A 12,188-nucleotide genomic window follows, 5' to 3' on the forward strand; every position below is an offset into this window, starting at 1 on the left:
CATAACTATATTTCAAGAGGGTGCCATCACACACCTAAGATAAATCCTACTTAGAAAAAAGACTCCCCATATTTTTAAAAACTTTTTCTTTTAAAAACTGAAATCAAAAGTTGAGGGTCGACTTACGCCCCTCCTACACCCCTCCTATTCACTTAAGTACCCCCCCCCCCCCCCCAGAAGCCGCTAGTGGCGTATCCTCTGGTAATTAAGTCTTTTTGGACTACAAAACCTGCTGGGTAGTAAAAGACAATAAAATCCAAACAAACCGACATTTTACAACTTTAACTATTGGTGGCGAGAAAGAAAAAAGTCAATAAGAGAAATACAATTACAGAGAGAGAGAGAGAGAGAGAGATAGAGAGAGAGAGAGAGAGAGAGAGAGAGAGAGAGAGAGAGGGGGGGGGGAGGAAGAGGGAGATAGATAAATAGTGAGAAAGGAAAAAAGGCTTGTAAAATGATTTTTTACACTTTTGTTATGTGTTCTCTAATATTGGAACTAATATACATGGACAAATAAACATACTTTTTATTACATAATTTAAATAACAAGTTTTTTTGTTTGTCCATTAAAAACTCGCTACCAAAACAGGGATAGGATTGTTTAAGGCTATTTTATGTTTCATTCTATGTGGTTTTAGGCTATCTTTCTGTCACCTGTATCCCTTTTTGAATAGATGTTAGGGGCGCAGCCACTAGTAATTTGTATAAATTAGTTTGTCTGTATGTCATTCTCTACTAAAAAGTCACTATTGAGTTCAGCTTATTAGAGATGCTCCATTTAGTTCTTTTGGTGATTCATGTGTTGATGCCTCTATAGGCTAGGGGTGCAGACACAAATATCTTATATTGAATAAGAGGTGCACAGATATGTTAATCAAAAATAATTATCCATTTTCCAATAGCTTAAATATTTTCTAAAAATTTATCCATATTCTTTTATTTCTGTTATTTAGATAGATTGAAAGAGCGGTAGAGTAAAAGGAGTAAAAATACCCGGGGTAAATGAATTGGTAAATCATCATTGTAATTCAATTGAGATAAGTTTAAATTGCAAAAAATATCAAGGTTAAGTTTATTCATTATTTTGTTTGTTGCTTAAAACTTAAGATCTGTAAAACGGCTTTACATTTTTTGTCTTTTAAGGAGAGTGGAGGGACTCTTCCCTTGAAAAGATTTTAACCATCAGGGTCCTTATAGAAGCTTTACTTTTGATACAGACAGAAACACAGTCAAACATCCTATTACTTTAGTATTTTTGGATATATTATTTCAAGCCAACATATATATCCTTTTTATTATAGATAAAAATATGACAATTACGGCAAAAAGTGTTTGTTTTATTTACTTTTATTGACGTCTCATTGTTAAAAGTCACTTTTACATACGGGTCTAGGTTATTTTACTTAGAGGTATAAAAATAATTGAATGATTATAGGAAATATCGGATAAGATTTTGAAAATAAAATAGTAGACCCCACATTAAATTTTATTTAAAAAAAAAAATTAAATTGGTTTGGGGTGATTTTTTGTTGCGATAACTTTTGGGAGGGTGGTGGTACCCTCCCAAAAATAGTTAAAACCTTCCCAGGACCAAAAAGAAGCAAAACAGTAAGGGAGAACAATATCGGTTCTGCGGTTCAACATACATACAGACTCAGATCCTGTTACTTTGATTAAAGATTAAATACACAGACACTGTTTATAGAAAATACTCGTTTTTAGAAATATAAAGTTACTGCAAAAAAAGATAAACTTTATCGTATGAAATCCTTGAGTTAGAGGGTATCTATTATTTTGTTGTCTTTTTACATTTGTTTGTTTTACATTTTTATTACGTGTATATAAACGAAAAAAAGTTGCTTGGATGTTGTACCATATTTTTGCCTATTCTAATAAAATGGTCCTTCCTGTTGGCTAATATAACGATACACCCCATCCTTTCTTCTCCCACTGAAGTAAAAACCTGATCAATCAAAGCGGACTAAAGTAGCAACCTAAATTGACGATAGAATTTTCCTTGTCATAATATCCACGTATATTATTTCCATTGTGTATAAAAAGTCATGTTTACTATTGAGATACAGACAAATGTTTATAGACAACAAGAGCGATTATTTTCAATTGGTAAGGGGTATAAAAAATGACTTATTAAAGGATGCTTAGTCAAAAATCGAGGATGATAACATCCATAAAAGCGAAGATCAACACCTCAGAGGGTCAGACATACAAACATTATCCACAGTACAGTAACAACGCATTTATGATACAAGATTGTCTTGAAGCTTGAATGAAAATTCATTAAATTATTATTCCTAAATTGATACAGGATGCTTAATATGGACATACTTACATTTAAATACTTATTTACAGAGAAGCATAGATTGGTTAATTGTAATTTATCGTCTTTTGAATGAAGATTCCAATAATAGTTAACGAATTGGTGAAAGTAAAGAAAGGCCTAAATACATATATGACTTATAGAATAAGTGTTGAAGATAATCTATACTTTACTACGTCTGAACGTCCGTCAGTAAGTCCTAATGTGATTTTCTCAGCTGCTATTAAAGACAGCTGAAGTTAATAATGAAGACTCATATGACATATGCACTAGGATATATAAGTTGGAAGGAATTTTAATGTTAGAGGGAGATTTGAAATCTGCATCAAATTTTAAGGATTTTTTATAAAATTCGTTTTTTGTATAATTATTTATCTAAAAGCGGAAATACAATTTAAGTTAATAAATTTTAACCAATAGGATAGGTGAATTGGAAACTACCTGCGCTCTAATTAGTTGAATGATGTGCGACACTTAAGCTTCTCATATCAGAGCGAAGTTAATGTTCAATACACCAATCACAGATGTCAAAATTAATTAACTTAAATTGTATTACCGCTTTTAGATAAAGAATTATACAAAAAACGAATTTTATGAAAAATCCTTAAAATTTGATGCAGTTTTTAAATCTCCCTCTAATATTAAAATTCTTTCCAACTTATATATCTTAATATGCACATTTTGCTCATCTTGTTCCCTTTGTCATGAGAACTGAATATCTGCTCTATAACTCACTTTGTCTGTTTGTCCTTTCTGTAATTTTTTTTTAATGTTGTCATCCTTGTTTTTATCAATCTATCCACCAATAAAAATCAACGATAAAATGAAAATTAAAGCATAACTAAAATAAAATAAAATACATTTAGGGTAAAATAAATTAAGTAATAAAAATGTCCAATTCTAAACCAAAAAAGCCTCGTGTTTTTAGAGAACTAGTGGCTTCGCCCCAAAAGGTGGAGGTTTCATGGCCCCTAATTTTTTTTTTAAATTTTGGGTTGAGGGGTTTGGGTATTGCACCTCCATATTTAGTTCAGACTTAAAACATTTTATTTTACGGATGTTTTCATCCTTGTTTCTTGAAGATTATTCAATTATGTAATTTTAACTGAAAACCTTTAACAATTTTGTTACTAATGGTGACAAAAGATCGTGTGAGTTCCTCTTTATCTCTTTTTTACTATCTCTCTCTCTTTCTCTCTCTTTCTCCCTATTTTTCTCTCTTTCTCTGTATCTTCTTTCCAGGGGAAAAAAGATAAGTAAAACCTAGAATAATTTCTCTCTCTCTCTCTCTCTTTCTTTCTTTTTTTCTCTCTTTTTCTTTCTCTTTCTTTCTCTCTCTCTCTCTCTCTCTCTCTCTCTTTCTCTCTCTCTCTCTCTCTCTCTCTCTCTCTCTCTCTCTCTCTCTCTCTCTCTCTCTCTCTCTCTCTCTCTCTCTCTCTCTCTCCCTTTCTTTTTCTCTCTATCTATCTCTTCTTTCTAGGGAGAAAGAGATAATGATAACCTACAATAATTTTGTAAGAGATATTGACAAAAGATATCTTTCTCTCACTTTTTATTCAGGAATGAACATTAGGACTTGCACACAAGAGTTGTGTAATCAAAGGCTTAAATCGATTGAGTTCATCATTTAAAGAAGCTGTACATAGGTCCAGGGAATGTTTTAGGCTATTTATAAAATGCCTTCCCATTCCACCAATAAAGAGCCCCTAATAGGGGCACATCCTATTGAAGAGAAATAGATGTATATTTTCTCACACATTTACATTTACCCTTTATTCCTACTTATGCCGGATGTAAAAGACTTTCTTTACACGGTCTAATTTGGTTATTAATTTTATACAGGGAAAAAGGCATAGTTATATATATTACAAGTACTAATATATCCATAAGTAACGAAGCAATAATAAGCTGGTATTTTACAGTATCTACTATCTCAGAAAGAAGATTCATTAAAAATTTTTGCAGTAAGAGGAATCTTCACATAAAAATTCAGACTTTTATCTTGATTGTGATGCGCGAAACCCTGTAGAACTAGTTAATTTTCGCAGAGAACTGAAGAAATTTTTAGTAAATTTAATTGTTTGACCAAAATTGGAAGGTTTTAACATTTCAGCAAATTGTAATCAAACAATCACAAATCCAAAAATTGTGAACTTCTTTTCCCCTCACCCCTGATTTTCTTAACCTTTTCCACTCATAACTCTTTCGCCTTCTCACTTTTCGCCCCTATGTGTTTTTTTTTGTTTTGTTAAAATTTTATAATTTAGATAAATTGTTAAAATTGAACTTCCTCTCAAGATATTTATACCACCTTGCTTTATAAAAGCGAAGCTTATCGTGAATTTCGGCATGTTAGAATTCTCCTATCGATTTCAAACTTTGCATCATGATTCTAATAACACTTAGGTACGATTTAGAAAGGGTAGCAACTATATAATGGTTACCATAAAAATGTTTTAAATATGCTGATTTTTTACTTGTTTTCTTATTTAATAATTTATTCCTTTAAGAACAAACTATACATAATTAAATGGAGAGTATTCTGGTCGTGTCTACGTCGCCTCTCCACCACAACAACAGCAACACCATCAGCAGCAGTTGTGCCAAGAACCAGAGCAAACAATTTCCACCCCAGCCATCCATCTTCGTCAACTTCTACCCTTTTTCACTAAAGTCGACAATGTTGCACAGTGCACAACAGCTATTCCGAGTTTTTAACTAAGCAGACAAAAGAGAAGGCAACACCAGCATGCCTTATCTGGCTATTATTAATCCGTGCTGGTATAGAACAAAATCCAGGACCAATCTGGACTTGTCCAATTTGCACCAAGAGAATTATATCTGTTTGTGTGGAATGCTCATTCTGCAAAAACTGGTTACATGTAAAATGCTCTGGATTTAAAACATCTAAAGAAAGGCAAAAACTAAAACACTGGACAGGACCCTGCTGTACTAGAAGCCCCCCCTCCACAACTTCCCCCAACATCAACACCCCCACCCCTTCATTCAACCCCCCCGCCCCCTCGTTTTACCCCCCCGCAACCCCCTCAGTCATCACCCCCACCCCCCACACCCCCACCAATTTCAATACCTGATACAACAGAGGACTTCTTCATCCTACAATACAATGTTAATGGAATCTATGGCAAAATCGATGAACTACTAAATCACCTGGATACTTTCAACATCCCAGTAGCAGCAATCCAGGAAACAAAACTTACCACCAGATCCAAAGATTTCAACACCACTAACTATACTTTGGTAAGAAAAGACAGGGGGACAAACAAAGGAGGAGGACTCGCCTTCTTGGTCCACAATGACATCCCTTTTCACCTGGACCCCACCCCCCCTGCCCTAGCCAACGACCCTTACCTGGAATCATTAACAATCTCTATTGAAGGCAAAAACAACAACTTACAAATACGCAACATCTACATACCACCTGTAAGCAGCTGCCAACAACCACTGGACCAACCATCATATTCCCCGCCACTCGACAACATCTTTGACAACTTAAACAACACCTCAGTTATTGTAGGTGATGTTAATGCCCACCACCCACTATGGCACTCAGAGGGAAATGAAGACGCCAGAGGTAGAGATCTTGCTGACATCATAAATGATAAACCATATGGAATTATCAATGAAGACTCTCCAACAAGAATTACATCTAACTCAAGATCATCTCCAGACATCAGTCTTGTGTCTAACAGCCTAATGGCATCCAGCGAATGGAATGCTGAGATAAAACTATCATCTGACCATCTACCTATCCTGATTGGAATAAAAGCTTCTATCAAAAAGATCAAATCACAGGACAAACAATATATAAATTTTGATAAAGCTGATTGGGAAAAGTTTACAACATCTACTGAAAATATCTTTGCCAATGCCTACCATACTGGAAATGTACTCAAAGATGAAAAATTCTTTCGAAAAACAATACAAAACGCAGCCAAACAATACATCCCAGCAGGCAGAATTATGAGAGTTATAAATGCAATTCCTACCGATGCTCTAAACATGATGGAGGAACGTGATCAAATCAGGAGAAATGACCCATCTGACCCAAGAATCCCTGAACTAAACAACACTATCAAAAACAAGATAAATGATCACAAAAAAGAAAAGTGGAAAGAACACCTTAATAAATGTGAAGCCAACACTAAGAAACTATGGACAACAGTGAAAAATCTAACCAAAAAACCCAGCCAACCCAACAACCAAGGCATTAGTTTCGACAACAAGGTGTACAACAACCCCAAGAAGCTGGCAAACAAGTTCAACTGCATGTTCACACCAACAACCAATAAAAAGCCTACTCAACGATCTAGAAATATTCTCAGGAACCTTAAAAAGAAGCCCACAGACCCTGATATAAACATCACCGAAGCTCAAACAGCTAAAGCCATTAAAGCTGCCAAAAACTCAAAAGCTCAGGGACCTGATGGCATATCTCCACTGATGCTTAAACACTTAGGTCCAAATGGAATTAGATACCTAACCAAAATCTACAATAAGGTTGTCAACACTGCCACAATACCCGCCATTTGGAAACAGAGCAGAATTATAGCCCTGCTAAAACCAGGGAAACCAGTGGATCAAGGTTCCAGCCGAAGGCCAATATCTCTACTATCCCCACCAGCCAAGATACTAGAGAGTGTCTTATTACCCGAAATAACAGCTGCCATAAATTTACCTGACCACCAACACGGATTTCGCAAGGGCCGGTCAACAACTACCGCCCTCAATGACATCAGCTAACACATCACCACCGGACTCAACATGAAAAGACCAGTCAACAGAACAGTAGCTGTTGCTATTGACCTGTCAAAGGCCTTCGATACTGTTGACCACGACCTCTTAATGGAAGACATCAATAATCTGGAGCTGAATGGTCATATCAAGCATTTTCTATGTGCATATATTAGAGGAAGACAAACATACGTGGAATTTCGCGGCTCAAAGTCCAAATTCAGAAAGATGCGACAAGGGGTCCCGCAGGGAGGTGTTCTCTCCCCCCTGCTATTCAACCTCTACATGGCCAAAATGCCACAACCACCTGGCAACATCAAGCTAACAGGATATGCTGATGACAATACCATCCTGAATTCTGGACCACTCTACCAACCACTTTGTGTCGAAATAAACCAATATCTTAACATCCTGGATGATTGGTTCAAATCCCGTAATCTGATGATCTCACCATCAAAATCTACAGCAACCATCTTCTCCACCTTCTCTAATGATGCTGGCATTGACCTTCCTGTTTACATCAAAAACGAAAAGGTACCTACAGTCAGGAAACCTAAGATCTTAGGTGTAACATTTGACAATATGTTCAAATTCAGACAACATGCCTCAGATATCAAGACAAAGGTTAGTACCAGAAACAACATTCTAAAATCCCTATCAGGCACAGATTGGGGCAAGGAAAAAGAAGTCCTACTAACCACCTACAAAGCTATTGGCCACTCAATTTTCAACTACTGCTGCCCAGTCTGGAGCCCCAACCTGGCGGACGACATGTGGGACGGACTCCAATCTGCCCAGAATGCTGCCCTGAAAACTGTCACAGGCTGCCTTAGGATCACAGGCGACGACCATCTACATGCTGAATGCAAAATGATGCCAATTAAAGATCATTGCAACATGCTTTCCAAGCAATTCCATCTAGCCACCAGACAAGATCACCATCCAAATAACAAACCTGTGGTAACCAACCCCCCACGCCTTATGAGAAAAACCTTGGACACAGAATTTGGAGAAGAAATCAATAATATGATTCCTCCTAATGGCCTCGACAATACTGTGTACAAAAGTCTCATAAAACAGATCCACACCAACTCTGTCTCCACCTCTATTGCTAACCTGGAAAACAACAGAGTTCTTGACGAGCCGGCCCCACCTGTGGACAAATCTGAAAAACAACTTCCCAGAAGAGCCAGAACACTATTAGCCCGCTACAGGTCTGGCTTCAGTAATGACCTGAATAGCTACATGGCCAGAATTCGGGAGGATCCTACTCTTGACTTTTGTCCAAAATGTAACCAACCTAATCACAATACTGACCATCTCTTCAACTGCACTCAAAACCCAACTAACCTGACCACCAGAGACTTATGGCTGAAACCGGTAGAAGTAGCCAGATTTCTTGGACTCCTTGATGAAAATCAAGATGAAGATGAAAATGGATGAGCGCTGGGTCGTGGCTACAACAACAACAACATAATTAAATCACATAGTCTTGGATTATTAACATATACAGTTTATAAAATAGCACATAAATTGATAATAACAAGCGATATTATAATATATTGTAAAAAAATTATCTAGTTATATTTGGAGACAGTTTAAAAATCAAATACTAAAATATTTTGTGTTGTCTTTATATTTCAAAACAAAATTAATAAATTTTTCAATGAGATATGTTGATATACCACCTTTATCTAATAATTTTGAACAGAATTGAGCTAAAAGCAATGTTTGAGAAAAATAATTGTTTTCATTCCATCTTGATAGACAAGGTTCTTTACTAATTTTTAGCGCCCTGTCTTTAGCTGCTAAAATGAGCATCGAAATTTGAGCAAAATCGTCACCTTTAAAGCATTCATAATAGATGTTAAAAAGAAAGAAATTTTCTTTAAGGAAAATGAACTCAGGGCAACCTTGGAAATAAATTTCATCTAGAAAAATAGCAAGACAATGGGCGAAGTATTTCGGGAATTTGCAGAAAAAAATTGCATGATCTGAATCATTTTTTACATAACATTTAGTACAAATATCACTATCTTTGATCACATTTTTTGTATGATATAATTATCCTATTCATCTGATTTATAGAACAATATTCCTAGGATAACAAGGTACAATATTTTGAGTGAAGAATCTCTAAAATCAAGTTGAAATATGTAAGTATCCTGAATAAGCGCAATTTTGCAACAAATTTAGATACAATTAGTTTAGACACCCTAGTAATGTTTGTTTGTTCTACCATCTTATTTGAAAGCTTTGCTTTGATGGATGTTGTCATTCTTGTTTTTGGTATTTATACTGTTAAGCTTTTGCTATATATCTATATAGAAAAAAGGAAGAGTAAGTGAAAGAGAGAGAGAGAGAGAGAGAGAGAGAGAGAGGGAGAGATAGAAAGATAGATATATAGAAAGAAAGATGATAAATGTTTTCGCATATTATTGTGCTAATTGAGGAAGCAAGAATAAATAGCATACAAAAATTGTTAGATAATAAGATATTAAAATAGACTTTAAAAACATTATTTTTCACTGCAAATCGTCTTCTTTTGCTGGTATCTTAAGGGTTAGGTCAACAGTATATAAAATACTGTACAACTCCAATTATGATAAACAAGATTATCACTTTTAGAATTATAGGATTAAAAGTTTGAACACTGGTATTAAAATAAAATGTCAAGATTTGTAAAGAACTAAAGTATTTGAACACCAGTTTTAAATTACAGTCCAATGTCCCCTCCCTTCCTATTTCTTTTCCCATCTAAAATCAGTAAATATTATAGATAAATAAAAAACAAATTTTATAATAATAAGATTCATTGGATATAAATGATAATAGTATTTTGTCATTTTATTTTGTAAACAATCTTTTCATATATAATATTTATTCTTTATGATGGGTAGCTCTTTATGCAGGGAGGGAGGGGACATTGGGCTGTTTATTACACTAGTCCCCAAAGTTTTATAATAACGTTTTCTAATTCGTTGGGGACTTTTTTTGAAATTTGATTGGTTAGTTTATTAAGTTCAGTGTCCAAACGTTTCAACCATTAATTTTAATCTACAGAAGGGGTAATTTTTTGTTTCATCATTGGGTATATACATCGATTTATCGACCATTGTATTCTATCTGCTTTATTTGTATGTTTTTAATTTCTTTCTTGTCGCTTCGCCCCAAACCTCTAGGACCTTCGACCCAGTGATCTACAGGGATAGAACAATGGCCGATAAGTTGATAAACAACCCCAATCACAATACACAAATTTACCCTTTCAGTAGATTACAATTAGTGTTTGAAACGTTTGTATACTCTACTTAATGAATTAACCAATCAAAGTTGTTAAGCCTTTGAATAAGAAAACGCTATTATAAAACTTTGGGGACTGCATTGTTAGGTGAGGGTAGACCCTAAAATAGAATAAATTAAAAAAAAGAATTTATAGTCTCGCCTCTAACACCCGGCCTCCACTTAAAAAAATAGCCTTAAGTCTGCCCTGGACTTGAAAATAGGTACAACCATTTACAAGATATCAATGGTTATATTTTAGGGAATCTACGTAACTATACACAACTTTATGGCTATTTTTAATCTATCTTTAAATCTTCTTGTCCGTATTCTTATCCATTTTTTTGGTGCTTTGCTACCTTTGGATGTTTTCATCCTTGTCATTGAATTTCTATTACTCCCTCTATTTCTATCTATCTTCTATTCATATGATGTTTTCCCTCGATTACGAAAAAAATAAAATGATAAAGGACAAACGAGGACAATAATACCCATAAGTATAATAGCACCTTCTGTCATTTTTAATAAATAAAATAATAATGTATTATACAGTAAAGCAGAATATGAATTTTTTTAAAAAATCAATTACGGAAGGGGTTTCCTTTTTTTAACCCATCAAGAAAAAAACACTCCTGACAAAACCCTGTGCATGCCACTGCATTGAACACTGCATATAGATTAAATTGATATTCTTTTTCACAATGCTTAATATGTATGTATAGCTTTAATAATATTAATCATAGCTGACATATTATCGACATTTTACTGTCATTAGGAACTCATACTCATGGTGATGTAATAATTCTACTTCTATTTGTCAAAGATTTTCCACGAATATTTAAATAAAACATAAGATTAATACCAGTTTTGTTATTCTAATATTGGCGGAAAGCTGTCTAAAATACTATGTGAAAATGTACCTTTTGTCGATCGTCGATCTTTTAGTGGAAGCTAGACAGAACGTCAAACATACGGAAAACTATGGTTATAAAGAAGCAACGGTACATAAAAAAAAAAGAATGATAGAGGAATAAAAAAAATAGTTAATCTGTGCTGATAACAAAACACTGTTTTCCTTTAAAAATCAATTCTGTCTTTAAAGCAAGATTGATTACATTATCTCCCCCCTCCCCCCACCCTACCAATGGATATAGAATATACATGGATATTGTGGCAGGGGAAAAATGGTCGTCAATTTTGGTTGCTAACAAGGAATTCTTTTATCGGTCAGTTCATTCATCGAGTAAAACGGGTGGGGATGGGATTAAGGATGTATCGATATTTTAGCCAGCTGCAAGTTTTACTTTATGAGAGAACATAAAAATCTGGTATAACATCCAAGTAATGCTATATCCATTACCCTCTCCCAATTAAAAAGGGAATTAATAAAGGAAACGTGTGGGCGGGGATTTTAAAAGACATAAACAAACATCGCCAAACTGCTGACTATATTATCATTGAAAGGGGGAGGAGGCACTGTTGGAAAAACTTCAGAAAACTGGAAAATATAAACTATGCTTTTTTCTGATGGCTGAGTCTGCTGTGGTTAGCTTGGGCATTGTTTGCTATTATGAAAGGTATAAAAAGTCAGAAATTAAAATCAGTAAGGAAGTATCTTACTGTTTATGTTATTAAATGCTAACAAAATTCTTAGGGAATCTACACAAAAAAACGTACAGACGTGCAGACCTTGGTTAAAACGTAACCACACTACTATAACTTTTAATACAGAAGGTTTTCTTTGAAAATATAGAAGGATTATTATTATATTTTCTGTATGTATTTATAATATGTTTCCCATACTATAAAGTAG

This window comes from Acartia tonsa, chromosome 1 (assembly GCF_053477335.1).
Source record: "Acartia tonsa isolate MP-2025a chromosome 1, ASM5347733v1, whole genome shotgun sequence".
In the NCBI taxonomy this organism is placed as follows: domain Eukaryota; kingdom Metazoa; phylum Arthropoda; class Copepoda; order Calanoida; family Acartiidae; genus Acartia; species Acartia tonsa.